The sequence below is a fragment of the Hyla sarda genome, chromosome 4 (assembly GCF_029499605.1).
Source record: "Hyla sarda isolate aHylSar1 chromosome 4, aHylSar1.hap1, whole genome shotgun sequence".
NCBI classification, from domain to species: Eukaryota; Metazoa; Chordata; class Amphibia; order Anura; family Hylidae; genus Hyla; species Hyla sarda.
In genome coordinates this window covers 68,549,481-68,576,918 of record NC_079192.1, presented here as the reverse complement: position 1 = coordinate 68,576,918, position 27,438 = coordinate 68,549,481, and the positions used below count along the sequence as shown (strand labels likewise).

The window sequence follows — 27,438 nt, the reverse complement described above, 5'->3', positions numbered from 1 at the left end:
GTTACTGCTTTATAAGAACCGCGTGCGCTGACCGATTGCGCCACTGGAGCTTTGCATGTGCTACACAAGCCTGCTTTACAAGAGTGCTTTCTATGATCAGTATCAGATCTGGCTTTTGCGAGATCGACTTTACAAGCAACTTGGACATGAATTATTAGAGAAGACAGTGGAACACATTTAATGAAACTAAAACACACCCTTTGTTACCTTAAAGAGGGAAGAAAAGCAAGCACCCCAGATGGGACTGGAACCCACTATCCCTGGCTTAGGAGCCCACTGGGGCTAGCCACCTGTGGGGAAACGTGATGATATGTTATTTTAAAAAGCGTGCTTTCTATGATCAGTATCAGATCTGGTTTTTGCGAGATCGACTTTACAAGCAACTTGGACATGAATTATTAGAGAAGACAGTGGAACACATTTAACAGAACTAAAACAAACCCAAGGTGACCTTAAAGAGGGAAGAAAAGCAAGCACCCCAGATGGGACTGGAACCCACTATCCCTGGCTTAGGAGTCCACTGGGGCTAGCCACCTGTGGGGAAACGTGATGATTTGTTTTTTTAAAAAGCAAAATTTCTATTGTGATTGAGTAATCAAGGATGGTCTTTTGCTGTTTACCTTTAGATGCGGAAAACAATCTTAATCGTGTGCTTGCTTGCTTTCGTCAAGAGCGAGGCTTTCCTTTGTTGTCTCATTCCAACAGCAGCCAGAAGGCATTGAATGGCTACAGATGGATTGTTTCCATGATAAGCATGGTACCAGATTTTGCAAGATTGAATTCACAAGGAAGAGAATCATTAGAGAAGCCAATCAATCACATTTTATCTTGAACTAAAACTCATTGATGGATACCTGGTATAGAGAAGGAAAGCATACACCCCAGATGGTACTCGAACCCACAATCCCTGGCTTAGGAGGCCAGTGCCTTATCCATTAGGCCACTGGGGCTGGATGTTTGCAGTATGTTGATAGTTAGTTTACAATCAAATATTCTCATGTTAAAAAGTTATCAAGGCTGGTCTTTTACCGTTTGTTTTCCAATCGGGAAAACAATCCTAATAACGTGCCTGCTTTCTTAGGACGAGAGCGAGAACTTCTTTTGTTGTGTCGTTTTGATAATTTGCTTGCAATACATGGAAAACGGGAAAAAGACTTTGCTGCCCTACTGCAGTTTTTATATAACAATAAAGTTTAGAAAGGAATTCTCCAGGTGAGGCTCGAACTCACAACCTCGGCATTGCTCAACAGTTACTGCTTTATAAGTACTGCGTGCGCTGACCGATTGCGCCACTGGAGCTTTGCATGTGCTACACAAGCCTGCTTTACAAGAGTGCTTTCTATGATCAGTATCAGATCTGGCTTTTGCGAGATCGACTTTACAAGCAACTTGGACATGAATTATTAGAGAAGACAGTGGAACACATTTAATGAAACTAAAACACACCCTTTGTTACCTTAAAGAGGGAAGAAAAGCAAGCACCCCAGATGGGACTGGAACCCACTATCCCTGGCTTAGGAGCCCACTGGGGCTAGCCACCTGTGGGGAAACGTGATGATATGTTATTTTAAAAAGCGTGCTTTCTATGATCAGTATCAGATCTGGTTTTTGCGAGATCGACTTTACAAGCAACTTGGACATGAATTATTAGAGAAGACAGTGGAACACATTTAACAGAACTAAAACAAACCCAAGGTGACCTTAAAGAGGGAAGAAAAGCAAGCACCCCAGATGGGACTGGAACCCACTATCCCTGGCTTAGGAGTCCACTGGGGCTAGCCACCTGTGGGGAAACGTGATGATTTGTTTTTTTAAAAAGCAAAATTTCTATTGTGATTGAGTAATCAAGGATGGTCTTTTGCTGTTTACCTTTAGATGCGGAAAACAATCTTAATCGTGTGCTTGCTTGCTTTCGTCAAGAGCGAGGCTTTCCTTTGTTGTCTCATTCCAACAGCAGCCAGAAGGCATTGAATGGCTACAGATGGATTGTTTCCATGATAAGCATGGTACCAGATTTTGCAAGATTGAATTCACAAGGAAGAGAATCATTAGAGAAGCCAATCAATCACATTTTATCTTGAACTAAAACTCATTGATGGATACCTGGTATAGAGAAGGAAAGCATACACCCCAGATGGGACTCAAACCCACAATCCCTGGCTTAGGAGGCCAGTGCCTTATCCATTAGGCCACTGGGGCTGGATGTTTGCAGTATGATGATAGTTAGTTTACAATCAAATATTCTCATGTTAAAAAGTTATCAAGGCTGGTCTTTTACCGTTTGTTTTCCAATGGGGAAAACAATCTTAATAACGTACCTGCTTTCTTAGGACGAGAGCGAGAACTTCTTTTGTTGTGTCGTTTTGATAATTTGCTTGCAATACATGGAAAACGGGTAAAAGACTTTGCTGCCCTACTGCAGTTTTTATATAACAATAAAGGTTAGAAAAGAATTCTCCAGGTGAGGCTCGAACTCACAACCTCGGCATTGCTCAACAGTTACTGTTTTATAAGTACCGTGCGCGCAGACCGATTGCGCCACTGGAGCTTTGCATGTGCTTTACAAGCCTGCTTTACAAGGGTGCTTTCTATGATCAGTATCAGATCTGGCTTTTGCGAGATCGACTTTACAAGCAACTTGGACATGAATTATTAGAGAAGACAGTGGAACACATTTAATGAAACTAAAACACACCCTTTGTTACCTTAAAGAGGGAAGAAAAGCAAGCACCCCAGATGGGACTGGAACCCACTATCCCTGGCTTAGGAGTCCACTGAGGCTAGCCACCTGTGGGGAAACATGATGATATGTTTTTTTTAAAAAGCGTGCTTTCTATGATCAGTATCAGATCTGGCTTTTGCGAGATCGACTTTACAAGCAACTTGGACATGAATTATTAGAGAAGACAGTGGAACACATTTAACAGAACTAAAACACACCCTTGGTGACCTTAAAGAGGGAAGAAAAGCAAGCACCCCAGATGGGACTGGAACCCACTATCCCTGGCTTAGGAGTCCACTGGGGCTAGCCACCTGTGGGGAAACATGATGATATGTTTTTTTAAAAAGTAAAATTTCTATTGTGATTGAGTTATCAAGGATGGTCTTTTGCAGTTTACCTTTAGATGCGGAAAACAATCTTAATCGTGTGCTTGCTTGCTTTCGTCAAGAGCGAGGCTTTCCTTTGTTGTCTCATTCCAACAGCAGCCAGAAGGTATTGAATGGCTACAGATGGATTGTTTCCATGATAAGCATGGTACCAGATTTTGCAAGATTGAATTCACAAGGAAGAGAATCATTAGAGAAGCCAATCAATCACATTTTATCTTGAACTAAAACTCATTGATGGATACCTGGTATAGAGAAGGAAAGCATACACCCCAGATGGGACTCGAACCCACAATCCCTGGCTTAGGAGGCCAGTGCCTTATCCATTAGGCCACTGGGGCTGGATGTTTGCAGTAAGATGATAGTTAGTTTACAATCAAATATTCTCATGTTAAAAAGTTATCAAGGCTGGTCTTTTAGCGTTTCTTTTCCAATCGGGAAAACAATCTTAATAACGTGCCTGCTTTCTTAGGACGAGAGCGAGAACTTCTTTTGTTGTGTCGTTTTGATAATTTGCTTGCAATACATGGAAAACGGGTAAAAGACTTTGCTGCCCTACTGCAGTTTTTATATAACAATAAAGGTTAGAAAAGAATGTTCCAGGTGAGGCTCGAACTCACAACCTCGGCATTGCCCAACAGTTACTGCTTTATAAGTACCGCGCGCTGACCGATTGCGCCACTGGAGCTTTGCATGTGCTTCACAAGCCTGCTTTACAAGGGTGCTTTCTATGATCAGTATCAGATCTGGCTTTTGCGAGATCGACTTTACAAGCAACTTGGACATGAATTATTAGAGAAGACAGTGGAACACATTTAACGAAACTAAAACACACCCTTTGTTACCTTAAAGAGGGAAGAAAAGCAAGCACCCCAGATGGGACTGGAACCCACTATCCCTGGCTTAGGAGTCCACTGAGGCTAGCCACCTGTGGGGAACCGTAATGATATGTTTTTTTAAAAAGCGTGCTTTCTATGATCAGTATCAGATCTGGTTTTTGCGAGATCGACTTTACAAGCAACTTGGACATGAATTATTAGAGAAGACAATGGAACACATTTAACAAAACTAAAACACACCCTTGGTTACCTTAAAGAGGGAAGAAAAGCAAGCACCCCAGATGGGACTGGAACCCACTATCCCTGGCTTAGGAGTCCACTGGGGCTAGCCACCTGTGGGGAAACATGATGATATGTTTTTTTAAAAAGTAAAATTTCTATTGTGATTGAGTTATCAAGGATGGTCTTTTGCAGTTTACCTTTAGATCCGGAAAACAATCTTAATCGTGTGCTTGCTTGCTTTCGTCAAGAGCGAGGCTTTCCTTTGTTGTCTCATTCCAACAGCAGCCAGAAGGCATTGAATGGCTACAGATGGATTGTTTCCATGATAAGCATTGTACCAGATTTTGCAAGATTGAATTCACAAGGAAGAGAAACATTAGAAAAGCCAATCAATCACATTTTATCTTGAACTAAAACTCATTGATGGATACCTGGTATAGAGAAGGAAAGCATACACCCCAGATGGGACTCAAACCCACAATCCCTGGCTTAGGAGGCCAGTGCCTTATCCATTAGGCCACTGGGGCTGGATGTTTGCAGTATGATGATAGTTAGTTTACAATCAAATATTCTCATGTTAAAAAGTTATCAAGGCTGGTCTTTTACCGTTTGTTTTCCAATGGGGAAAACAATCTTAATAACGTGCCTGCTTTCTTAGGACGAGAGCGAGAACTTCTTTTGTTGTGTCGTTTTGATAATTTGCTTGCAATACATGGAAAACGGGTAAAAGACTTTGCTGCCCTACTGCAGTTTTTATATAACAATAAAGGTTAGAAAAGAATGCTCCAGGTGAGGGTCGAACTCACAACCTCGGCATTGCTCAACAGTTACTGCTTTATAAGTACCGCGCGCTGACCGATTGCGCCACTGGAGCTTTGCATGTGCTTCTCAAGCCTGCTTTACAAGGGTGCTTTCTATGATCAGTATCAGATCTGGCTTTTGCGAGATCGACTTTACAAGCAACTTGGACATGAATTATTAGAGAAGACAGTGGAACACAATTAATGAAACTAAAACACACCCTTTGTTACCTTAAAGAGGGAAGAAAAGCAAGCACCCCAGATGGGACTGGAACCCACTATCCCTGGCTTAGGAGTCCACTGAGGCTAGCCACCTGTGGGGAAACATGATGATATGTTTTTTTTAAAAAGCGTGCTTTCTATGATCAGTATCAGATCTGGCTTTTGCGAGATCGACTTTACAAGCAACTTGGACATGAATTATTAGAGAAGACAGTGGAACACATTTAACAGAACTAAAACACACCCTTGGTTACCTTAAAGAGGGAAGAAAAGCAAGCACCCCAGATGGGACTGGAACCCACTATCCCTGGCTTAGGAGTCCACTGGGGCTAGCCACCTGTGGGGAAACATGATGATATGTTTTTTTAAAAAGTAAAATTTCTATTGTGATTGAGTAATCAAGGATGGTCTTTTGCAGTTTACCTTTAGATGCGGAAAACAATCTTAATCGTGTGCTTGCTTGCTTTCGTCAAGAGCGAGGCTTTCCTTTGTTGTCTCATTCCAACAGCAGCCAGAAGGCATTGAATGGCTACAGATGGATTGTTTCCATGATAAGCATGTTACCAGATTTTGCAAGATTGAATTCACAAGGAAGAGAATCATTAGAGAAGCCAATCAATCAAATTTTATCTTGAACTAAAACTCATTGATGGATACCTGGTATAGAGAAGGAAAGCATACACCCCAGATGGGACTCGAACCCACAAACCCTGGCTTAGGAGGCCAGTGCCTTATCCATTAGGCCACTGGGGCTGGATGTTTGCAGTATGATGATAGTTAGTTTACAATCAAATATTCTCATGTTAAAAAGTTATCAAGGCTGGTCTTTTACCGTTTGTTTTCCAATGGGGAAAACAATCTTAATAACGTGCCTGCTTTCTTAGGACGAGAGCGAGAACTTCTTTTGTTGTGTCGTTTTGATAATTTGCTTGCAATACATGGAAAACGGGTAAAAGACTTTGCTGCCCTACTGCAGTTTTTATATAACAATAAAGGTTAGAAAAGAATTCTCCAGGTGAGGCTCGAACTCACAACCTCGGCATTGCTCAACAGTTACTGCTTTATAAGTACCGCGCGCAGTGACCGATTGTGCCACTGGAGCTTTGCATGTGCTACACAAGCCTGCTTTACAAGGGTGCTTTCTATGATCAGTATCAGATCTGGCTTTTGCGAGATCGACTTTACAAGCAACTTGGACATGAATTATTAGAGAAGACAGTGGAACACATTTAATGAAACTAAAACACACCCTTTGTTACCTTAACCCCTTCAGGACCAAGCCCATTTTGGCCTTAAGGACCAGAGCGTTTTTTGCACATCTGACCACTGTCACTTTAAACATTAATAACTCTGGAATGCTTTTAGTTATCATTCTGATTCCGAGATTGTTTTTTCGTGACATATTCTACTTTAACATGGTGGTAAATTTTTGTGGTAACTTGCATCCTTTCCTTGTGAAAAATCCTAAAATTTGATGAAAAATTTGAAAATTTTGCATTTTTCTAACTTTGAAGCTCTCTGCTTGTAAGGAAAATGTATATTACAAATAAAAAAATTTTTTATTCACATATACAATATGTCTACTTTATGTCTGCATCATAAAAGTGACGAGTTTTTACTTTTGGAAGACACCAGAGGGCTTCAAAGTTCAGCAGCAATTTTCCAATTTTTCACAAAATTTTCAAACTCACTATTTTTCAGGGACCAGTTCAGGTTTGAAGTGGATTTGAAGGGTCTTCTTATTAGAAATACCCCACAAAAGACCCCATTATAAAAACTGCGCCCCACAAAGTATTCAAAATGACATTCAGTCATCATTTTAACCCTTTAGGTGTTTCACAGGAATAGAAGCAAAGTGAAGGAGAAAATTCACAATCTTCATTTTTTACACTCGCATGTTCTTGTAGACCCAATTTTTTAATTTTTACAAGGGGTAAAAGGAGAAAATGTATACTTATATTTGTAGCCCAATTTCTCTCGAGTAAGCACATACCTCATATGTCTATGTAAAGTGTTCGGCGGGCGCAGTAGAGGGCTCAGAAGGGAAAGAGCGATAAGGGGATTTTGGAGAGTACGTTTTTCTGAAATGGTTTTTGGGGGCATGTTGCATTTAGGAAGCCCTTATGGTGCCAGAACAGCAAAAAACCCTCACATGGCATACCATTTTGGAAACTAGACCCCTTGAGGTACGTAACAAGGAATAAAGTGAGCCTTAATACCCCACAGGTGTTTCACGACTTTTGCATATGTAAAAAAAAAATATTTTTTTTCACTAAAATGTGTGTTTCCCCCCAAATTTCACATTTTTCCAAGGGTTAATAGCAGGAAATACCCCCCAATATTTGTAACCCCTTCTCTTCTGAGTATGGAGGTACCCCATAAGTTGACCTGAAGTGCACTATGGGTGAACTACAATGCTCAGAAGAGAAGGAGTCATATTTGGCTTTTTGAGAGCAAATTTTGCTCGGGGGGCATGTTGCATTTAGGAAGCCCCTATGGTGCCAGAACAGCAAAAAATACCCACATGGCATACCATTTTGGAAACTAGACCCCTTGAGGAATGTAATAAGGAATAAAGTGAGCCTTATTACCCCACAGGTGTTTCATGACTTTTGCATATGTAAAAAAAAAATAAAAAATAAATTCCACTAAAATGTGTGTTTCCCCCCTAATTTCACCTTTTTGCAAGGGTTAATAGCAGAAAATACTCCCCAAAATTTGTAACCCCATCTCTTCTGAGTATGGAGGTACCCCATAAGTTGACCTGAAGTGCACTATGGGCGAACTACAATGCTCAGAAGAGAAGGAGTCATATTTGGCTTTTTGAGAGCAAATTTTGCTCGGGGAGCATGTCGCATTTAGGAAGCCCCTAAGGTGCCAGAACAGCAAAAAAAACACACATGGCATACCATTTTGGAAACTAGACCCCTTGAGGAACGTAACAAGCGGTACAGTGAGCATTTGCCCCCCACTGGTGTCTGACAGATCTTTGGAACAGTAGGCTGTACAAGTTTTCATTTTCATGGACCACTGTTCCAAAGATCCGTCAGACACCTGTGGGGGGTAAATTCTCACTGCACCCCTCATTACATTCTGTGAGGGGTGTCGTTTCCGAAATGGGGTCACATGTGGGGTTTTGTTTTTTTTTGCGTTTGTCAAAACCGCTGTAACAATCAGCCACCCCTGTGCAAATCACCTCAAATGTACATGGTGCGCTCTCCCTTCTGGGCCTTGTTGTGCGCCCCCAGAGCACTTTGCGCTCACATATGGGGTATCTCTGTAGTCGGGAGAAATTGCGTTACAAATTTTGGGGGGCTTTTTTCCCTTTTACCTCTTGTGAAAATGTAAAGTATAGGGCAACATCAGCATGTTAGTGTAAAAAATAAAAAATTTTTACACTAACATTCTGGTGTAGACCCCAACATTTCCTTTTCATGAAGGGTTAAAGAAGAAAAAGCCCCCCAAACCTTGTAACGCAATTTCTCCCGAGTACGGCGATACCCCATATGTCGCCCTAAACTGTTGCCCTGAAATACGACAGGGCTCCAAAGTGAGAGCGCCATGTGCATTTGAGGCCTAAATTAGGGATTTGCATAGGGGTGGACATAGGGGTATTCTACGCCAGTGATTCCCAAACAGGGTGTCTCCAGCTGTTGCAAAACTCCCAGCATGCCTGGACAGTCAGCGGCTGTCCGACAATACTGGGAGTTGTTGTTTTTCAACAGCTGGAGGCTCTGCTTTGGAAACAGTGGTGTACCGGACGTTCTTATTGGCGGAGGGGGGCTGTGTAAGGGTATGTGTATATGTAGTGTTTTTAACTTTTTATTTTATTTTGTGTTAGTGTAGTGTAGTGTTTTTAGGGTACAGTCACATGGGCGGGGGATTACAGCGAGTTTCCCAGCGCAAAATTTGCTGCATCTCAAGATGCGAGAAACCCACTGTAAAAGCCTCGCCCATGTGAATGTACCCTGTACATTCACGGGGGTGGCGGGGCGGGGCGGGGGGGGGGGCTTGCATCAGCTGTTGCAAAACCACAACTCCCAGCATGCATGGTCTGTTAGTGCATGCTGGGAGTCATAGTTTTGCAACAGCTGGAGGCACACAGGTTAGGAAACACTGAGTTAGAAACAGGCAATGTTTCCCAACCAGTGTGTCTCCAGTTGTTGCAAAACTACAACTCCCAGCATGCCCAGACAGCTGAAGGGCATGCTGGGAGTTGTAGTACGGCAACATCTGAAGGGCCAGATGTTGCTGAACTAAAACTTCCAGCATGCCTGGACAGTCAGTGCATACTGGGAGTTGTAGTTTTGCAACAGCTGGAAGAGCACAGATTGGAGACCATTATACAATGGTCTCCAAACTGGGGCCCTCCAGATGTTGCAAAACTACAACTCCCAGCATGCATGGTCTTTTAGTGCATGCTGGGAGTTATAGTTTTGCAACAGCTGGAGGCACACAGGTTAGGAAACACTGAGTTAGAAACAATGTTTCCCAACCAGTGTGTCTCCAGCTGTTGCAAAACTACAACTCCCAGCATGCCCAGACAGCTGAAGGGCATGCTGGGAGTTGTAGTTCGGCAACATCTGAAGGGCCAGATGTTGCTTAACTAAAACTCCCAGCATGCCTGGACAGTCAGTGCATGCTGGGAGTTGTAGTTTTGCAACAGCTGGAAGAGCACAGATTGGAGACCATTATACAATGGTCTCCAAACTGAGGCCCTCCAGATGTTGCAAAACTACAACTCCCAGCATGCCCAGACAGCCAAAGGCTGTCTAGGCATGCTGGGAGTTGTAGTTTTCAGACTCCTAGAAGCAGCAGTGAAGATCTTCACTGCTGCCTCTGAGGACCACATACTTACCCGTCGCTGCTCGTCCACGTGGCCGGTCCCGCGCTGCTCCTCGGTCCCGCCGCTGGATCAGGTAAGTCCGCCGGTCCCCACGTGTTCCCCCCGAATGCCGCAGGTCCCCGCGAGCCCCTGCAGCCTTCGTCCCCCGTTCTGCCCGACTTCCAGGGGCGGGCAGTGCGGGGGATCTAAACTTTCACCCCAGATCACTGTGATTGGTCCACAGGGACCAATCACAGTGATCGCTGACCAGGACCATCAATTGATGGTCCTAGGGGTGAAGCAGAAGTTGTCCCCTGCTGGAAACAGCGGGACTTCTGCCAGTTAACCCGTGCGATGCTGCGCATCGCCGGGTTAACTGCATGTCATTTATAAACGCCGGGATGCGCGAACGCACTGCACAACCCGGCGTTTATATATGACATTCTGCGGGAAGGGGTTAAAGAGGGAAGAAAAGCAAGCACCCCAGATGGGACTGGAACCCACTATCCCTGGCTTAGGAGTCCACTGGGGCTAGCCACCTGTGGGGAAACGTGATGATATGTTATTTTAAAAAGCGTGCTTTCTATGATCAGTATCAGATCTGGTTTTTGCGAGATCGACTTTACAAGCAACTTGGACATGAATTATTAGAGAAGACAGTGGAACACATTTAACGAAACTAAAACACACCCTTGGTTACCTTAAAGAGGGAAGAAAAGCAAGCATCCCAGATGGGACTGGAACCCACTATCTCTGGCTTAGGAGTCCACTGGGGATAGCCAACTGTGGGGAAACGTGATGATATGTTTTTTTTTAAAAAGCGTGCTTTCTATGATCAGTATCAGATCTGGCTTTTGCGAGATCGACTTTACAAGCAACTTGGACATGAATTATTAGAGAAGACAGTGGAACACATTTAACAGAACTAAAACACACCCTTGGTTACCTTAAAGAGGGAAGAAAAGCAAGCACCCCAGATGGGACTGGAACCCACTATCCCTGGCTTAGGAGTCCACTGGGGCTAGCCACCTGTGGGGAAACATGATGATATGTTTTTTTAAAAAGCAAAATTTCTATTGTGATTGAGTAATCAAGGATGGTCTTTTGCTGTTTACCTTTAGATGCGGAAAACAATCTGAATCGTGTGCTTGCTTGCTTTCGTCAAGAGCGAGGCTTTCCTTTGTTGTCTCATTCCAACAGCAGCCAGAAGGCATTGAATGGCTACAGATGGATTGTTTCCATGATAAGCATGGTACCAGATTTTGCAAGATTGACTTCACAAGGAAGAGAATCATTAGAGAAGTCAATCAATCACATTTTATCTTGAACTAAAACTCATTGATGGATACCTGTTATAGAGAAGGAAAGCATACACCCCAGATGGGACTCGAACCCACAATCCCTGGCTTAGGAGGCCAGTGCCTTATCCATTAGGCCACTGGGGCTGGATGTTTGCAGTATGATGATAGTTAGTTTACAATCAAATATTCTCATGTTAAAAAGTTATCAAGGCTGGTCTTTTACCGTTTGTTTTCCAATCGGGAAAACAATCTTAATAACGTGCCTGCTTTCTTAGGACGAGAGCGAGAACTTCTTTTGTTGTGTCGTTTTGATAATTTGCTTGCAATACATGGAAAACGGGTAAAAGACTTTGCTGCCCTACTGCAGTTTTTATATAACAATAAAGTTTAGAAAAGAATTCTCCAGGTGAGGCTCGAACTCACAACCTCGGCATTGCTCAACAGTTACTGCTTTATAAGTACCGCGCGCGCTGACCGATTGCGCCACTGGAGCTTTGCATGTGCTACACAAGCCTGCTTTACAAGGGTGCTTTCTATGATCAGTATCAGATCTGGCTTTTGCGAGATCGACTTTACAAGCAAATTGGACATGAATTATTAGAGAAGACAGTGGAACACATTTAATGAAACTAAAACACACCCTTTGTTACCTTAAAGAGGGAAGAAAAGCAAGCACCCCAGATGGGACTGGAACCCACTTTCCCTGGCTTAGGAGTCCACTGGGGCTAGCCACCTTTGGGGAAACGTGATGATATGTTATTTTAAAAAGCGTGCTTTCTATGATCAGTATCAGATCTGGTTTTTGCGAGATCGACTTTACAAGCAACTTGGACATGAATTATTAGAGAAGACAGTGGAACACATTTAACGAAACTAAAACACACCCTTGGTTACCTTAAAGAGGGAAGAAAAGCAAGCATCCCAGATGGGACTGGAACCCACTATCTCTGGCTTAGGAGTCCACTGGGGATAGCCACCTGTGGGGAAACATGATGATATGTTTTTTTAAAAAGCAAAATTTCTATTGTGATTGAGTAATCAAGGATGGTCTTTTGCTGTTTACCTTTAGATGCGGAAAACAATCTTAATCGTGTGCTTGCTTGCTTTCGTCAAGAGCGAGGCTTTCCTTTGTTGTCTCATTCCAACAGCAGCCAGAAGGCATTGAATGGCTACAGATGGATTGTTTCCATGATAAGCATGGTACCAGATTTTGCAAGATTGAATTCACAAGGAAGAGAATCATTAGAGAAGCCAATCAATCACATTTTATCTTGAACTAAAACTCATTGATGGATACCTGGTATAGAGAAGGAAAGCATACACCCCAGATGGGACTTGAACCCACAATCTCTGGCTTAGGAGGCCAGTGTTTATCCATTAGGCCACTGGGGCTGGATGTTTGCAGTATGATGATAGTTAGTTTACAATCAAATATTCTCATGTTAAAAAGTTATCAAGGCTGGTCTTTTACCGTTTGTTTTCCAATGGGGAAAACAATCTTAATAACGTGCCTGCTTTCTTAGGACGAGAGCGAGAACTTCTTTTGTTGTGTCGTTTTGATAATTTGCTTGCAATACATGGAAAACGGGTAAAAGACTTTGCTGCCCTATTGCAGTTTTTATATAACAATAAAGGTTAGAAAAGAATGCTTTAGGTGAAGCTCGAACTCACAACCTCGGCATTGCTCAACAGTTACTGCTTTATAAGTACCGCGCGCTGTCCGATTGAGCCACTGGAGCTTTGCATGTGCTTCACAAGCCTGCTTTACAAGGGTGCTTTCTATGATCAATATCAGATCTCGTTTTTGCAAGATCGACTTTACAAGCAACTTGGACATGAATTATTAGAGAAGACAGTGGAACACATTTAACGAAACTAAAACACACCCTTTGTTACCTTAAAGAGGGAAGAAAAGCAAGCACCCCAGATGGGACTGGAACCCACTATCCCTGGCTTAGGAGTCCACTGGGGCTAGCCACCTGTGGGGAAACGTGATGATATGTTTTTTAAAAAGCGTGCTTTCTATGATCAGTATCAGATCTGGTTTTTGCGAGATCGACTATACAAGCAACTTGGACATGAATTATTAGAGAAGACAGTGGAACACATTTAACGAAACTAAAACACACCCTTGGTTACCTTAAAGAGGGAAGAAAAGCAAGCACCCCAGATGGGACTGGAACCCACTATCCCTGGCTTAGGAGTCCACTGGGGCTAGCCACCTATGGGGAAACCTGATGATATGTTTTTTTAAAAAGCGTGCTTTCTATGATCAGTATCAGATCTGGCTTTTGCGAGATCGACTTTACAAGCAACTTGGACATGAATTATTAGAGAAGACAGTGGAAAACATTTAACAGAACTAAAACACACCCTTGATTACCTTAAAGAGGGAAGAAAAGCAAGCACCCCAGATGGGACTGGAACCCACTATCCCTGGCTTAGGAGTCCACTGGGGCTAGCCACCTGTGGGGAAACATGATGATATGTTTTTTTAAAAAGCTAAATTTCTATTGTGATTGAGTAATCAAGGATGGTCTTTTGCTGTTTACCTTTAGATGCGGAAAACAATCTTAATCGTGTGCTTGCTTGCTTTCGTCAAGAGCGAGGATTTCCTTTGTTGTCTCATTCCAACAGCAGCCAGAAGGCATTGAATGGATACAGATACATTGTTTCCGTGATAAGCATGGTACCAGATTTTGCAAGATTGTCTTCACAAGGAAGAGAATCATTAGAGAAGCCAATCAATAACATTTTATCTTGAACTAAAACTCATTGATGGATACCTGGTATAGAGAAGGAAAGAATACACCCCAGATGGGACTCGAACCTACAATCCCTGGCTTAGGAGGCCAGTGCCTTATCCATTAGGCCACTGGGGATGGATGTTTGCAGTATGGTGATAGTTAGTTTACAATCCAATATTCTCATGTTAAAAAAATATCAAGGCTGGTCTTTTACCGTTTGTTTTCCAATCAGGAAAACAATCTTAATAACGTGCCTGCTTTCTTAGGACGAGAGCGAGAACTTCTTTTGTTGTGTCGTTTTGATAATTTGCTTGCAATACATGGAAAACGGGTAAAAGACTTTGCTGCCTTACTGCAGTTTTTATATAACAATAAAGGTTAGAAAAGGATGCTCCAGGTGAGGCTCGAACTCACAACCTCGGCATTGCTCAACAGTTACTGCTTTATAAGTACCGCGCGCTGACCGATTGCGCCACTGGAGCTTTGCATGTGGTTCACAAGCCTGCTTCACAAGCCTGCTTCACAAGCCTGCTTTACAAGAGTGCTTTCTATGATCAGTATCAGATCTGGCTTTTGCAAGATCGACTTTACAAGCAACTTGGACATGAATTATTCGAGAAGACAGTGGAACACATTTAACAAAACTAAAACACACCCTTTGTTACCTTAAAGAGGGAAGAAAAGCAAGCACCCCAGATGGGACTGGAACCCACTATCCCTGGCTTAGGAGTTCACTGGGGCTAGCCACCTGTGGGGAAATGTGATGATATGTTTTTTTTTAAAAGCGTGCTTTCTATGATCAGTATCAGATCTGGTTTTTGCGAGATCGACTTTACAAGCAACTTGGACATGAATTATTAGAGAAGACAGTGGAACACATTTAACGAAACTAAAACACACCCTTGGTTACCTTAAAGAGGGAAGAAAAGCAAGCACCCCAGATGGGACTGGAACCCACTATCCCTGGCTTAGGAGTCCATTGGGGATAGCCACCTGTGGGGAAACATGATGATATGTTTTTTTAAAAAGCGTTCTTTCTATGATCAGTATCAGATCTGGCTTTTGCGAGATCTACTTTACAAGCAACTTGGACATGAATTATTAGAGAAGACAGTGGAACACATTTAACGAAACTAAAACACACCCTTAATTACCTTAAAGAGGGAAGAAAAGCAAGCACCCCAGATGGGACTGGAACCAACTATCCCTGGCTTAGGAGTCCACTGAGGATAGCCACCTGTGGGGAAACGTGATGATATGTTTTTTTAAAAAGCGTGCTTTCTATGATCAGTATCAGATCTGGCTTTTGCGAGATCGACTTTACAAGCAACTTGGACATAAATTATTAGAGAAGACAGTGGAACACATTTAACAGAACTAAAACACACCCTTGGTTACCTTAAAGAGGGAAGAAAAGCAAGCACCCCAGATGGGACTGGAACCCACTATCCCTGGCTTAGGAGTCCACTGGGGCTAGCCACTTGTGAGGAAACATGATGATATGTTTTTTTAAGAAGCAAAATCTCTATTGTGATTGAGTAATCAAGGATGGTCTTTTGCTGTTTACCTTTAGATGCGGAAAACAATCTTAATCGTGTGCTTGCTTTCGTCAAGAGCGAGGCTTTCCTTTGTTGTCTCATTCCAACAGCAGCCAGAGAGCATTGAATGGCTACAGATGGATTGTTTCCATGATAAGCATGGGACCAGATTTTGCAAGATTTACTTCACAAGGAAGAGAATCATTGGAGAAGCCAATCAATCACATTTTATCTTGAACTAAAACTCATTGATGGATACCTGGTATAGAGAAGGATAGCATACACCCCAGATGGGACTCGAACCCACAATCCCTGGCTTAGGAGGCCAGTGCCTTATCCATTAGGCCACTGGGGGTGGATGTTTGCAGTATGATGATAGTTAGTTTACAATCAAATATTCTCATGTTAAAAAGTTATCAAGGCTGGTCTTTTACCGTTTGTTTTCCAATCGGGAAAACAATCTTAGTAACGTGCCTGCTTTCTTAGGACGAGAGCGAGAACTTATTTTGTTGTGTCGTTTTGATAATTTGCTTGCAATACATGGAAAACGGGTAAAAGACTTTGCTGCCCTACTGCAGTTTTTATATAACAATAAAGGTTAGAAAAGAATGCTTCAGGTGAAGCTCGAACTCACAACCTCGGCATTGCTCAACAGTTACTGCTTTTTAAGTACCGCACGCTGTCCGATTGCGCCACTGGAGCTTTGCATGTGCTTCACAAGCCTGCTTTACAAGGGTGCTTTCTATGATCAGTATCAGATCTGACTTTTGCGAGATCGACTTTACAAGCAACTTGGACATGATTTATTAGAGAAGACAGTGGAACACATTTAACAGTACTAAAACACACCCTTGGTTACCTTAAATAGGGAAGAAAAGCAAGCACCCCAGATGGGACAGGAACCCACTATCCCTGGCTTAGGAGTCCACTGGGGCTAGCCACCTGTGGGGAAACATGATGATATGTTTTTTTTAAAAGCAAAATTTCTATTGTGATTGAGTAATCAAGGATGGTCTTTTGCTGTTTACCTTTAGATGCGGAAAACAATCTTAATGGTGTGCTTGCTTGCTTTTGTCAAGAGCGAGGCTTTCCTTTGTTGTCTCATTCCAAGAGCAGCCAGAAGGCATTGAATGGCTACAGATGCATTGTTTCCGTGATAAGCATGGTACCAGATTTTGCAAGATTGACTTCACAAGAGAATCATTAGAGAAGCCAATCAATCACATTTTATCTTGAACTAAAAATCATTGATGGATGCCTGGTATACAGAAGGAAAGCATACACCCCAGATGGGACTCGAACCCACAATCCCTGGCTTAGGAGGCCAGTGCCTTATCCATTAGGCCACTGGGGCTGGATGTTTGCAGTATGATGATAGTTAGTTTACAATCAAATATTCTCATGTTAAAAAGTTATCAAGGCTGGTCTTTTACCGTTTGTTTTCCTATCGGGAAAACAATCTTAATAACGTGCCTGCTTTCTTAGGACGAGAGCGAGAACTTCTTTTGTTGTGTCGTTTTGATAATTTGCTTGCAATACATGGAAAACGGGTAAAAGACTTTGCTGCCCTACTGCAGTTTTTATATAACAATAAAGGTTAGAATAGAATGCTCCAGTTGAGGCTCGAACTCACAACCTCGGCATTGCTCAACAGTTACTGCGTTATAAGTACCGAGCGCTGACCGATTGCGCCACTGGAGCTTTGCATGTGCTTCACAAGCCTGCTTTACAAGGATGCTTTCTATGATCAGTATCAGATCTCGCTTTTGCGAGATCGACTTTACAAGCAATTTGGACATGAATTATTAGAGAAGACAGTGGAACACATTTAACGAAACTAAAACACACCCTTGGTTACCTTAAAGAGGGAAGAAAAGCAAGCACCCCAGATGGGACTGGAACCCACTATCCCTGGCTTAGGAGTCCACTGGGGATAGCCACTTGTGGGGAAACATGATGATATGTTTTTTTAAAAAGCGTGCTTTCTATGATCAGTATCAGATCTGGCTTTTGCGAGATCGACTTTACAAGCAACTTGGACATGAATTATTAGAGAAGACAGTGGAACACATTTAACAGAACTAAAACACACCCTTGGTTACCTTAAATAGGGAAGAAAAGCAAGCACCCCAGATGGGACTGGAACCCACTATCCCTGGCTTAGGAGTCCGCTGGGGCTAGCCACCTGTGGGGCAACGTGATGATATGTTTTTTTTAAAAGTGTGCTTTCTATGATCAGTATCAGATCTGGCTTTTGCTAGATCGACTTTACAAGCAACTTGGACATGAATTATTAGAGAAGACAGTGGAACACATTTAACGAAACTAAAACACACCCTTGGTTACCTTAAAGAGGGAAGAAAAGCAAGCACCCCAGATGGGACTGGAACCCACTATCCCTGGCTTAGGAGTCCACTGAGGATAGCCACCTGTGGGGAAACGTGATGATATGTTTTTTTAAAAAGCGTTCTTTCTATGATCAGTATCAGATCTGACTTTTGCGAGATCGACTTTACAAGCAACTTGGACATGAATTATTAGAGAAGACAGTGGAACACATTTAACAGAACTAAAACACACCCTTGGTTACCTTAAAGAGGGAAGAAAAGCAAGCATCCCAGATGGGACTGGAACCCACTATCCCTGGCTTAGGAGTCCACTGGGGCTAGCCACCTGTGGGGAAACATGATGATATGTTTTTTTAAGAAGCAAAATTTCAATTGTGATTGAGTAATCAAGGATGGTCTTTTGCTGTTTACCTTTAGATGCGGAAAACAATCTTAATCGTGTGCTTGCTTGCTTTCGTCAAGAGCGAGGCTTTCCTTTGTTGTCTCATTCCAACAGCAGCCAGAAGGCATTGAATGGCTACAGATGCATTGTTTCCGTGATAAGCATGGTACCAGATTTTGCAAGATTGTCTTCACAAGGAAGAGAATCATTAGAGAAGCCAATCAATCACATTTTATCTTGAACTTAAACTCATTGATGGATACCTGGTATAGAGAAGGAAAGCATACACCCCAGATGGGACTCGAGCCCACAATCCCTGGCTTAGGAGGCCAGTGCCTTATCCATTAGGCCACTGGGGCTGGATGTTTGCAGTATGATGATAGTTAGTTTACAATCAAATATTCTCATATTAAAAAGTTATCAAGGCTGGTCTTTTACCGTTTGTTTTCCAATCGGGAAAACAATCTTAGTAACGTGCCTGCTTTCTTAGGACGAGAGCGAGAACTTCTTTTGTTGTGTCGTTTTGATAATTTGCTTGCAATACATGGAAAACGGATAAAAGACTTTGCTGCCCTACTGCAGTTTTTATATAACAATAAAGGTTAGAAAAGAACGCTCCAGGTGAGGCTCGAACTCACAACCTCGGCATTGCTCAACAGTTACTGCTTTATAAGTACCGCGCGCTGACAGATTGCGCCACTGGAGCTTTGCATGTGCTTCACAAGCCTGCTTTACAAGGGTGCTTTCTATGATCAGTATCAGATCTGACTTTTGCGAGATCGACTTTACAAGCAACTTGGACATGATTTATTAGAGAAGACAGTGGAACACATATAACGAAACTAAAACACACCTTTGGTTACCTTAAATAGGGAAGAAAAGCAAGCACCCCAGATGGGACTGGAACCCACTATCCCTGGCTTAGGAGTCAACTGGGGCGAGCCACCTGTTGGGAAACATGATGATATGTTTTTTTTAAAAGCAAAATTTCTATTGTGATTGAGTAATCAAGGATGGTCTTTTGCTGTTTACATTTAGATGCGGAAAACAATCTTAATCGTGTGCTTGCTTGCTTTCGTCAAGAGCGAGGCTTTCCTTTGTTGTCTCATTCCAAGAGCAGCCAGAAGGCATTGAATGGCTACAGATGCATTGTTTCCGTGATAAGCATGGTACCAGATTTTGCAAGATTGACTTCACAAGAGAATCATTAGAGAAGCCAATCAATCACATTTTATCTTGAACTAAAAATCATTGATGGATGCCTGGTATAGAGAAGGAAAGCATACACCCCAGATGGGACTCGAACCCACAATCCCTGGCTTAGGAGGCCAGTGCCTTATCCATTAGGCCACTGGGGCTGGATGTTTGCAGTTTGATGATAGTTAGTTTACAATCAAATATTCTCATGTTAAAACGTTATCAAGGCTGGTCTTTTACCGTTTGTTTTCCAATCGGGAAAACAATCTTAATAACGTGCCTGCTTTCTTAGGACGAGAGCGAGAACTTCTTTTGTTGTGTCGTTTTTATAATTTGCTTGCAATACATGGAAAACGGGTAAAAGACTTTGCTGCCCTACTGCAGTTTTTATATAACAATAAAGGTTAGAAAAGAATGCTCCAGTTGAGGCTTGAACTCACAACCTCGGCATTGCTCAACAGTTACTGCGTTATAAGTACCGAGCGCTGACCGATTGCGCCACTAGAGCTTTGCATGTGCTTCACAAGCCTGCTTTACAAGCCTGCTTTACAAGGGTGCTTTCTATGATCAGTATCAGATCTGGCTTTTGCGAGATCGACTTTACAAGCAACTTGGACATGAATTTTTAGAGAAGACAGTGGAACACATTTAACGAAACTAAAACACACCCTTGGTTACCTTAAAGAGGAAAGAAAAGCAAGCACCCCAGATGGGACTGGAACCCACTATCCCTGGCTTAGGAGTCCACTGGGGATAGCCACTTGTGGGGAAACATGATGATATGTTTTTTTAAAAAGCGTGCTTTCTATGATCAGTATCAGATCTGGCTTTTGCGAGATCGACTTTACAAGCAACTTGGACATGAATTATTAGAGAAGACAGTGGAACACATTTAACAGAACTAAAACACACCTTTGGTTACCTTAAAGAGGGAAGAAAAGCAAGCACCCCAGATGGGACTGGAACCCACTATCCCTGGCTTAGGAGTCCACTGGGGCTAGCCACCTGTGGGGAAACGTGATGAGATGTTTTTTTAAAAAGCGTTCTTTCTATGATCAGTATCAGATCTGACTTTTGCGAGATCGACTTTACAAGCAACTTGGACATGATTTATTAGAGAAGACAGTGGAACACATTTAACTAAACTAAAACACACCCTTGGTTACCTTAAATAGGGAAGAAAAGCAAGCACCCCAGATGGGACTGGAACCCACTATCCCTGGCTTAGGAGTCCACTGGGGCTAGCCACCTGTGGGGCAACGTGATGATATGTTTTTTTTTAAAGTGTGCTTTCTATGATCAGTATCAGATCTGGCTTTTGCTAGATCGACTTTACAAGCAACTTGGACATGAATTATTAGAGAAGACAGTGGAACACATTTAACGAAACTAAAACACACCCTTGGTTACCTTAAAGAGGGAAGAAAAGCAAGCACCCCAGATGGGACTGGAACCCACTAACCCTGGCTTAGGAGTCCACTGGGGCTAGCCACCTGTGGGGAAACATGATGATATGTTTTTTTAAGAAGCAAAATTTCTATTGTGATTTAGTAATCAAGGATGGTCTTTTGCTGTTTACCTTTAGATGCGGAAAACAATCTTAATCGTGTGCTTGCTTGCTTTCGTCAAGAGCGAGGCTTTCCTTTGTTGTCTCATTCCAACAGCAGCCAGAAGGCATTGAATGGCTACAGATGGATTGTTTCCATGATAAGCATGGGACCAGATTTTGCAAGATTTACTTCACAAGGAAGAGAATCATTAGAGAAGCCAATCAATCACATTTTATCTTGAACTAAAACTCATTGATGGATACCTAGTATTGAGAAGGAAAGCATACACCCAAGATGGGACTCGAACCCAAGATCGCTGGCTAAAGAGTCCAATGCCTTATCCATTTGGCCACTGGGGCTGGATATTTGCAGTATGATGATAGTTAGTTTACAATCAAATATTCTGATGTTAAAAATTTATCAAGGCTGGTCTTTTACCGTTTGTTTTCCAATCGGGAAAACAATCTTAATAGCGTGCCTGCTTTCTTAGGACGAGAGCGAGAACTTCTTTTGTTATGTCGTTTTGATAATTTGCTTGCAATACATAGAAAACGGGTAAAAGACTTTGCTGCCTTACTGCAGTTTTTATATAACAATAAAGGTTAGAAAAGGATGCAAAAGGTGAGGCTCGAACTCACAAACTCGGCATTGCTCAACCGTTACTGCTTTATAAGTACCGCGCGCTGACAGATTGCGCCACTGGAGCTTTGCATGAGCTTCACAAGCCTGCTTTACAAGGATGCTTTCTATGATCAGTATCAGATCTGACTTTTGCGAGATCGACTTTACAAGCAACTTGGACATGATTTATTAGAGAAGACAGTGGAACACATTTAACAGTACTAAAACACACCCTTGGTTACCTTAAATAGGGAAGAAAAGCAAGCACCCCAGATGGGACTTGAACCCACTATCCCTGGCTTAGGAGTCCACTGGGGCTAGCCACCTGTGGGGAAACATGATGATATGTTTTTTTTAAAAGCAAAATTTCTATTGTGATTGAGTAATCAAGGATAGTCTTTTGCTGTTTACCTTTAGATGCGGAAAACAATCTTAATGGTGTGCTTGCTTGCTTTCGTCAAGAGCGAGGCTTTCCTTTGTTGTCTCATTCCAAGAGCAGCCAGAAGGCATTGAATGGCTACAGATGCATTGTTTCCGTGATAAGCATGGTACCAGATTTTGCAAGATTGACTTCACAAGAGAATCATTAGAGAAGCCAATCAATCACATTTTATCTTGAACTAAAAATCATTGATGGATGCCTGGTATACAGAAGGAAAGCATACATCCCAGATGGGACTCGAACCCACAATCCCTGGCTTAGGAGGCCAGTGCCTTATCCATTAGGCCACTGGGGCTGGACGTTTGCAGTATGATGATAGTTAGTTTACAATCAAATATTCTCATGTTAAAAAGTTATCAAGGCTGGTCTTTTACCGTTTGTTTTCCAATCGGGAAAACAATCTTAATAACGTGCCTGCTTTCTTAGGACGAGAGCGAGAACTTCTTTTGTTGTGTCGTTTTGATAATTTGCTTGCAATACATGGAAAACGGGTAAAAGACTTTGCTGCCCTACTGCAGTTTTTATATAACAATAAAGGTTAGAAAAGAATGCTCCAGTTGAGGCTCGAACTCACAACCTCGGCATTGCTCAACAGTTACTGCGTTATAAGTACCGAGCGCTGAACGATTGCGCCACTGGAGCTTTGCATGTGCATCACAAGCCTGCTTTACAAGGATGCTTTCTATGATCAGTATCAGATCTCGCTTTTGCGAGATCGACTTTACAAGCAACTTGGACATGAATTATTAGAGAAGACAGTGGAACACATTTAACGAAACTAAAACACACCCTTGGTTACCTTAAAGAGGGAAGAAAAGCAAGCACCCCAGATGGGACTGGAACCCACTATCCCTGGCTTAGGAGTCCACTGGGGATAGCCACTTGTGGGGAAACATGATGATATGTTTTTTTAAAAAGCGTGCTTTCTATGATCAGTATCAGATCTGGCTTTTGCGAGATCGACTTTACAAGCAACTTGGACATGAATTATTAGAGAAGACAGTGGAACACATTTAACAGAACTAAAACACACCCTTGGTTACCTTAAAGAGGGAAGAAAAGCAAGCACCCCAGATGGGACTGGAACCCACTATCCCTGGCTTAGGAGTCCACTGGGGCTAGCCACCTGTGGGGAAACGTGATGAGATGTTTTTTTAAAAAGCGTTCTTTCTATGATCAGTATCAGATCTGACTTTTGCGAGATCGACTTTACAAGCAACTTGGACATGATTTATTAGAGAAGACAGTGGAACACATTTAACTAAACTAAAACACACCCTTGGTTACCTTAAATAGGGAAGAAAAGCAAGCACCCCAGATGGGACTGGAACCCACTATCCCTGGCTTAGGAGTCCACTGGGGCTAGCCACCTGTGGGGCAACATGATGATATGTTTTTTTAAAAAGTGTGCTTTCTATGATCAGTATCAGATCTGGCTTTTGCTAGATCGACTTTACAAGCAACTTGGACATGAATTATTAGAGAAGACAGTGGAACACATTTAACGAAACTAAAACACACCCTTGGTTACCTTAAAGAGGGAAGAAAAGCAAGCACCCCAGATGGGACTGGAACCCACTATCCCTGGCTTAGGAGTCCACTGGGGATAGCCACCTGTGGGGAAACGTGATGATATGTTTTTTTAAAAAGCGTTCTTTCTATGATCAGTATCAGATCTGACTTTTGCAAGATCGACTTTACAAGCAACTTGGACATGAATTATTAGAGAAGACAGTGGAACACATTTAACAGAACTAAAACACACCCTTGGTTACCTTAAAGAGGGAAGAAAAGCAAGCATCCCAGATGGGACTGGAACCCACTATCCCTGGCTTAGGAGTCCACTGGGGCTAGCCACCTGTGGGGAAACATGATGATATGTTTTTTTAAGAAGCAAAATTTCAATTGTGATTGAGTAATCAAGGATGGTCTTTTGCTGTTTACCTTTAGATGCGGAAAACAATCTTAATCGTGGGCTTGCTTGCTTTCGTCAAGAGCGAGGCTTTCCTTTGTTGTCTCATTCCAACAGCAGCCAGAAGGCATTGAATGGCTACAGATGCATTGTTTCCGTGATAAGCATGGTACCAGATTTTGCAAGATTGTCTTCACAAGGAAGAGAATCATTAGAGAAGCCAATCAATCACATTTTATCTTGAACTTAAACTCATTGATGGATACCTGGTATAGAGAAGGAAAGCATACACCCCAGATGGGACTCGAGCCCACAATCCCTGGCTTAGGAGGCCAGTGCCTTATCCATTAGGCCACTGGGGCTGGATGTTTGCAGTATGATGATAGTTAGTTTACAATCAAATATTCTCATGTTAAAAAGTTATCAAGGCTTGTCTTTTACCGTTTGTTTTCCAATCGGGAAAACAATCTTAGTAACGTGCCTGCTTTCTTAGGACGAGAGCGAGAACTTCTTTTGTTGTGTCGTTTTGATAATTTGCTTGCAATACATGTAAAACGGATAAAAGACTTTGCTGCCCTACTGCAGTTTTTATATAACAATAAAGGTTAAAAAAGAATGCTCCAGGTGATGCTCGAACTCACAACCTCGGCATTGCTCAACAGTTACTGCTTTATAAGTACCGCGCGCTGACAGATTGCGCCACTGGAGCTTTGCATGTGCTTCACAAGCCTGCTTTACAAGGGTGCTTTCTATGATCAGTATCAGATCTGACTTTTGCGAGATCGACTTTACAAGCAACTTGGACATGATTTATTAGAGAAGACAGTGGAACAAATATAACGAAACTAAAACACACCTTTGGTTACCTTAAATAGGGAAGAAAAGCAAGCACCCCAGATGGGACTGGAACCCACTATCCCTGGCTTAGGAGTCCACTGGGGCGAGCCACCTGTTGGGAAACATGATGATATGTTTTTTTTTAAAAGCAAAATTTCTATTGTGATTGAGTAATCAAGGATGGTCTTTTGCTGTTTACCTTTAGATGCGGAAAACAATCTTAATCGTGTGCTTGCTTGCTTTCGTCAAGAGCGAGGCTTTCCTTTGTTGTCTCATTCCAAGAGCATCCAGAAGGCATTGAATGGCTACAGATGCATTGTTTCCGTGATAAGCATGGTACCAGATTTTGCAAGATTGACTTCACAAGAGAATCATTAGAGAAGCCAATCAATCACATTTTATCTTGAACTAAAAATCATTGATGGATGCCTGGTATAGAGAAGGAAAGCATACACCCCAGATGGGGCTCGAACCCACAATCCCTGGCTTAGGAGGCCAGTGCCTTATCCATTAGGCCACTGGGGCTGGACGTTTGCAGTATGATGATAGTTAGTTTACAATCAAATATTCTCATGTTAAAAAGTTATCAAGGCTGGTCTTTTACCGTTTGTTTTCCAATCGGGAAAACAATCTTAATAACGAGAACTTCTTTTGTTGTGTCGTTTTGATAATTTGCTTGCAATACATGGAAAACGGGTAAAAGACTTTGCTGCCCTACTGCAGTTTTTATATAACAATAAAGGTTAGAAAAGAATGCTCCAGTTGAGGCTCGAACTCACAACCTCGGCATTGCTCAACAGTTACTGCGTTATAAGTACCGAGCGCTGACCGATTGCGCCACTGGAGCTTTGCATGTGCATCACAAGCCTGATTTACAAGGATGCTTTCTATGATCAGTATCAGATCTCGCTTTTGCGAGATCGACTTTACAAGCAACTTGGACATGAATTATTAGAGAAGACAGTGGAACACATTTAACGAAACTAAAACAAACCCTTGGTTACCTTAAAGAGGGAAGAAAAGCAAGCACCCCAGATGGGACTGGAACCCACTATCCCTGGCTTAGGAGTCCACTGGGGATAGCCACTTGTGGGGAAACATGATGATATGTTTTTTTAAAAAGCGTGCTTTCTATGATCAGTATCAGATCTGGCTTTTGCGAGATCGACTTTACAAGCAACTTGGACATGAATTATTAGAGAAGACAGTGGAACACATTTAACAGAACTAAAACACACCCTTGGTTACCTTAAAGAGGGAAGAAAAGCAAGCACCCCAGATGGGACTGGAACCCACTATCCCTGGCTTAGGAGTCCACTGGGGCTAGCCACCTGTGGGGAAACGTGATGAGATGTTTTTTTAAAAAGCGTTCTTTCTATGATCAGTATCAGATCTGACTTTTGCGAGATCGACTTTACAAGCAACTTGGACATGATTTATTAGAGAAGACAGTGGAACACATTTAACTAAACTAAAACACACCCTTGGTTACCTTAAATAGGGAAGAAAAGCAAGCACCCCAGATGGGACTGGAACCCACTATCCCTGGCTTAGGAGTCCACTGGGGCTAGCCAACTGTGGGGCAACATGATGATATGTTTTTTTAAAAAGTGTGCTTTCTATGATCAGTATCAGATCTGGCTTTTGCTAGATCGACTTTACAAGCAACTTGGACATGAATTATTAGAGAAGACAGTGGAACACATTTAACGAAACTAAAACACACCCTTGGTTACCTTAAAGAGGGAAGAAAAGCAAGCACCCCAGATGGGACTGGAACCCACTATCCCTGGCTTAGGAGTCCACTGGGGATAGCCACTTGTGGGGAAACATGATGATATGTTTTTTTAAAAAGCGTGCTTTCTATGATCAGTATCAGATCTGGCTTTTGCGAGATCGACTTTACAAGCAACTTGGACATGAATTATTAGAGAAGACAGTGGAACACATTTAACAGAACTAAAACACACCCTTGGTTACCTTAAAGAGGGAAGAAAAGCAAGCACCCCAGATGGGACTGGAACCCACTATCCCTGGCTTAGGAGTCCACTGGGGCTAGCCACCTGTGGGGAAACGTGATGAGATGTTTTTTTAAAAAGCGTTCTTTCTATGATCAGTATCAGATCTGACTTTTGCGAGATCGACTTTACAAGCAACTTGGACATGATTTATTAGAGAAGACAGTGGAACACATTTAACTAAACTAAAACACACCCTTGGTTACCTTAAATAGGGAAGAAAAGCAAGCACCCCAGATGGGACTGGAACCCACTATCCCTGGCTTAGGAGTCCACTGGGGCTAGCCAACTGTGGGGCAACATGATGATATGTTTTTTTAAAAAGTGTGCTTTCTATGATCAGTATCAGATCTGGCTTTTGCTAGATCGACTTTACAAGCAACTTGGACACGAATTATTAGAGAAGACAGTGGAACACATTTAACGAAACTAAAACACACCCTTGGTTACCTTAAAGAGGGAAGAAAAGCAAGCACCCCAGATGGGACTGGAACCCACTATCCCTGGCTTAGGAGTCCACTGGGGATAG

General features: G+C 42.4%; 21 non-coding genes across 21 annotated transcripts; all 21 read right to left on the bottom strand.

Moving 5' to 3' along the window:
• Nucleotides 1-877: 877 nt before the first annotated feature.
• Nucleotides 878-950, bottom strand: TRNAR-CCU (transfer RNA arginine (anticodon CCU)). Its single transcript has one exon. It is a non-coding gene; the product is annotated as a tRNA-Arg (tRNA).
• A 1,176-nt stretch (nt 951-2,126) lies between these two features.
• On the bottom strand, nt 2,127-2,199 carry TRNAR-CCU (transfer RNA arginine (anticodon CCU)). The gene has a single exon. It is a non-coding gene; the product is annotated as a tRNA-Arg (tRNA).
• A 1,177-nt stretch (nt 2,200-3,376) lies between these two features.
• Nucleotides 3,377-3,449, bottom strand: TRNAR-CCU (transfer RNA arginine (anticodon CCU)). The gene has a single exon. It is a non-coding gene; the product is annotated as a tRNA-Arg (tRNA).
• A 254-nt stretch (nt 3,450-3,703) lies between these two features.
• Nucleotides 3,704-3,796, bottom strand: TRNAI-UAU (transfer RNA isoleucine (anticodon UAU)). The gene is given in 2 exon segments: nt 3,704-3,739; nt 3,759-3,796. It is a non-coding gene; the product is annotated as a tRNA-Ile (tRNA).
• Nucleotides 3,797-4,623: 827 nt separating this feature from the next.
• Nucleotides 4,624-4,696, bottom strand: TRNAR-CCU (transfer RNA arginine (anticodon CCU)). Its single transcript has one exon. It is a non-coding gene; the product is annotated as a tRNA-Arg (tRNA).
• A 254-nt stretch (nt 4,697-4,950) lies between these two features.
• TRNAI-UAU (transfer RNA isoleucine (anticodon UAU)) lies at nt 4,951-5,043 on the bottom strand. The gene is given in 2 exon segments: nt 4,951-4,986; nt 5,006-5,043. It is a non-coding gene; the product is annotated as a tRNA-Ile (tRNA).
• Nucleotides 5,044-5,871: 828 nt separating this feature from the next.
• TRNAR-CCU (transfer RNA arginine (anticodon CCU)) lies at nt 5,872-5,944 on the bottom strand. The gene has a single exon. It is a non-coding gene; the product is annotated as a tRNA-Arg (tRNA).
• Nucleotides 5,945-11,388: 5,444 nt separating this feature from the next.
• Nucleotides 11,389-11,461, bottom strand: TRNAR-CCU (transfer RNA arginine (anticodon CCU)). The gene has a single exon. It is a non-coding gene; the product is annotated as a tRNA-Arg (tRNA).
• Nucleotides 11,462-11,715: 254 nt separating this feature from the next.
• TRNAI-UAU (transfer RNA isoleucine (anticodon UAU)) lies at nt 11,716-11,810 on the bottom strand. Its single transcript is given in 2 exon segments — nt 11,716-11,751; nt 11,771-11,810. It is a non-coding gene; the product is annotated as a tRNA-Ile (tRNA).
• A 2,643-nt stretch (nt 11,811-14,453) lies between these two features.
• On the bottom strand, nt 14,454-14,546 carry TRNAI-UAU (transfer RNA isoleucine (anticodon UAU)). The gene is given in 2 exon segments: nt 14,454-14,489; nt 14,509-14,546. It is a non-coding gene; the product is annotated as a tRNA-Ile (tRNA).
• Nucleotides 14,547-15,884: 1,338 nt separating this feature from the next.
• Nucleotides 15,885-15,958, bottom strand: TRNAR-CCU (transfer RNA arginine (anticodon CCU)). The gene has a single exon. It is a non-coding gene; the product is annotated as a tRNA-Arg (tRNA).
• Nucleotides 15,959-16,883: 925 nt separating this feature from the next.
• TRNAR-CCU (transfer RNA arginine (anticodon CCU)) lies at nt 16,884-16,956 on the bottom strand. Its single transcript has one exon. It is a non-coding gene; the product is annotated as a tRNA-Arg (tRNA).
• Nucleotides 16,957-17,210: 254 nt separating this feature from the next.
• Nucleotides 17,211-17,303, bottom strand: TRNAI-UAU (transfer RNA isoleucine (anticodon UAU)). Its single transcript is given in 2 exon segments — nt 17,211-17,246; nt 17,266-17,303. It is a non-coding gene; the product is annotated as a tRNA-Ile (tRNA).
• A 1,315-nt stretch (nt 17,304-18,618) lies between these two features.
• On the bottom strand, nt 18,619-18,691 carry TRNAR-CCU (transfer RNA arginine (anticodon CCU)). The gene has a single exon. It is a non-coding gene; the product is annotated as a tRNA-Arg (tRNA).
• A 254-nt stretch (nt 18,692-18,945) lies between these two features.
• On the bottom strand, nt 18,946-19,038 carry TRNAI-UAU (transfer RNA isoleucine (anticodon UAU)). The gene is given in 2 exon segments: nt 18,946-18,981; nt 19,001-19,038. It is a non-coding gene; the product is annotated as a tRNA-Ile (tRNA).
• Nucleotides 19,039-19,617: 579 nt separating this feature from the next.
• Nucleotides 19,618-19,690, bottom strand: TRNAR-CCU (transfer RNA arginine (anticodon CCU)). Its single transcript has one exon. It is a non-coding gene; the product is annotated as a tRNA-Arg (tRNA).
• Nucleotides 19,691-19,944: 254 nt separating this feature from the next.
• On the bottom strand, nt 19,945-20,037 carry TRNAI-UAU (transfer RNA isoleucine (anticodon UAU)). The gene is given in 2 exon segments: nt 19,945-19,980; nt 20,000-20,037. It is a non-coding gene; the product is annotated as a tRNA-Ile (tRNA).
• A 2,327-nt stretch (nt 20,038-22,364) lies between these two features.
• Nucleotides 22,365-22,437, bottom strand: TRNAR-CCU (transfer RNA arginine (anticodon CCU)). Its single transcript has one exon. It is a non-coding gene; the product is annotated as a tRNA-Arg (tRNA).
• A 1,906-nt stretch (nt 22,438-24,343) lies between these two features.
• TRNAR-CCU (transfer RNA arginine (anticodon CCU)) lies at nt 24,344-24,416 on the bottom strand. Its single transcript has one exon. It is a non-coding gene; the product is annotated as a tRNA-Arg (tRNA).
• Nucleotides 24,417-25,343: 927 nt separating this feature from the next.
• On the bottom strand, nt 25,344-25,416 carry TRNAR-CCU (transfer RNA arginine (anticodon CCU)). The gene has a single exon. It is a non-coding gene; the product is annotated as a tRNA-Arg (tRNA).
• A 229-nt stretch (nt 25,417-25,645) lies between these two features.
• On the bottom strand, nt 25,646-25,738 carry TRNAI-UAU (transfer RNA isoleucine (anticodon UAU)). The gene is given in 2 exon segments: nt 25,646-25,681; nt 25,701-25,738. It is a non-coding gene; the product is annotated as a tRNA-Ile (tRNA).
• Nucleotides 25,739-27,438: the final 1,700 nt, after the last annotated feature.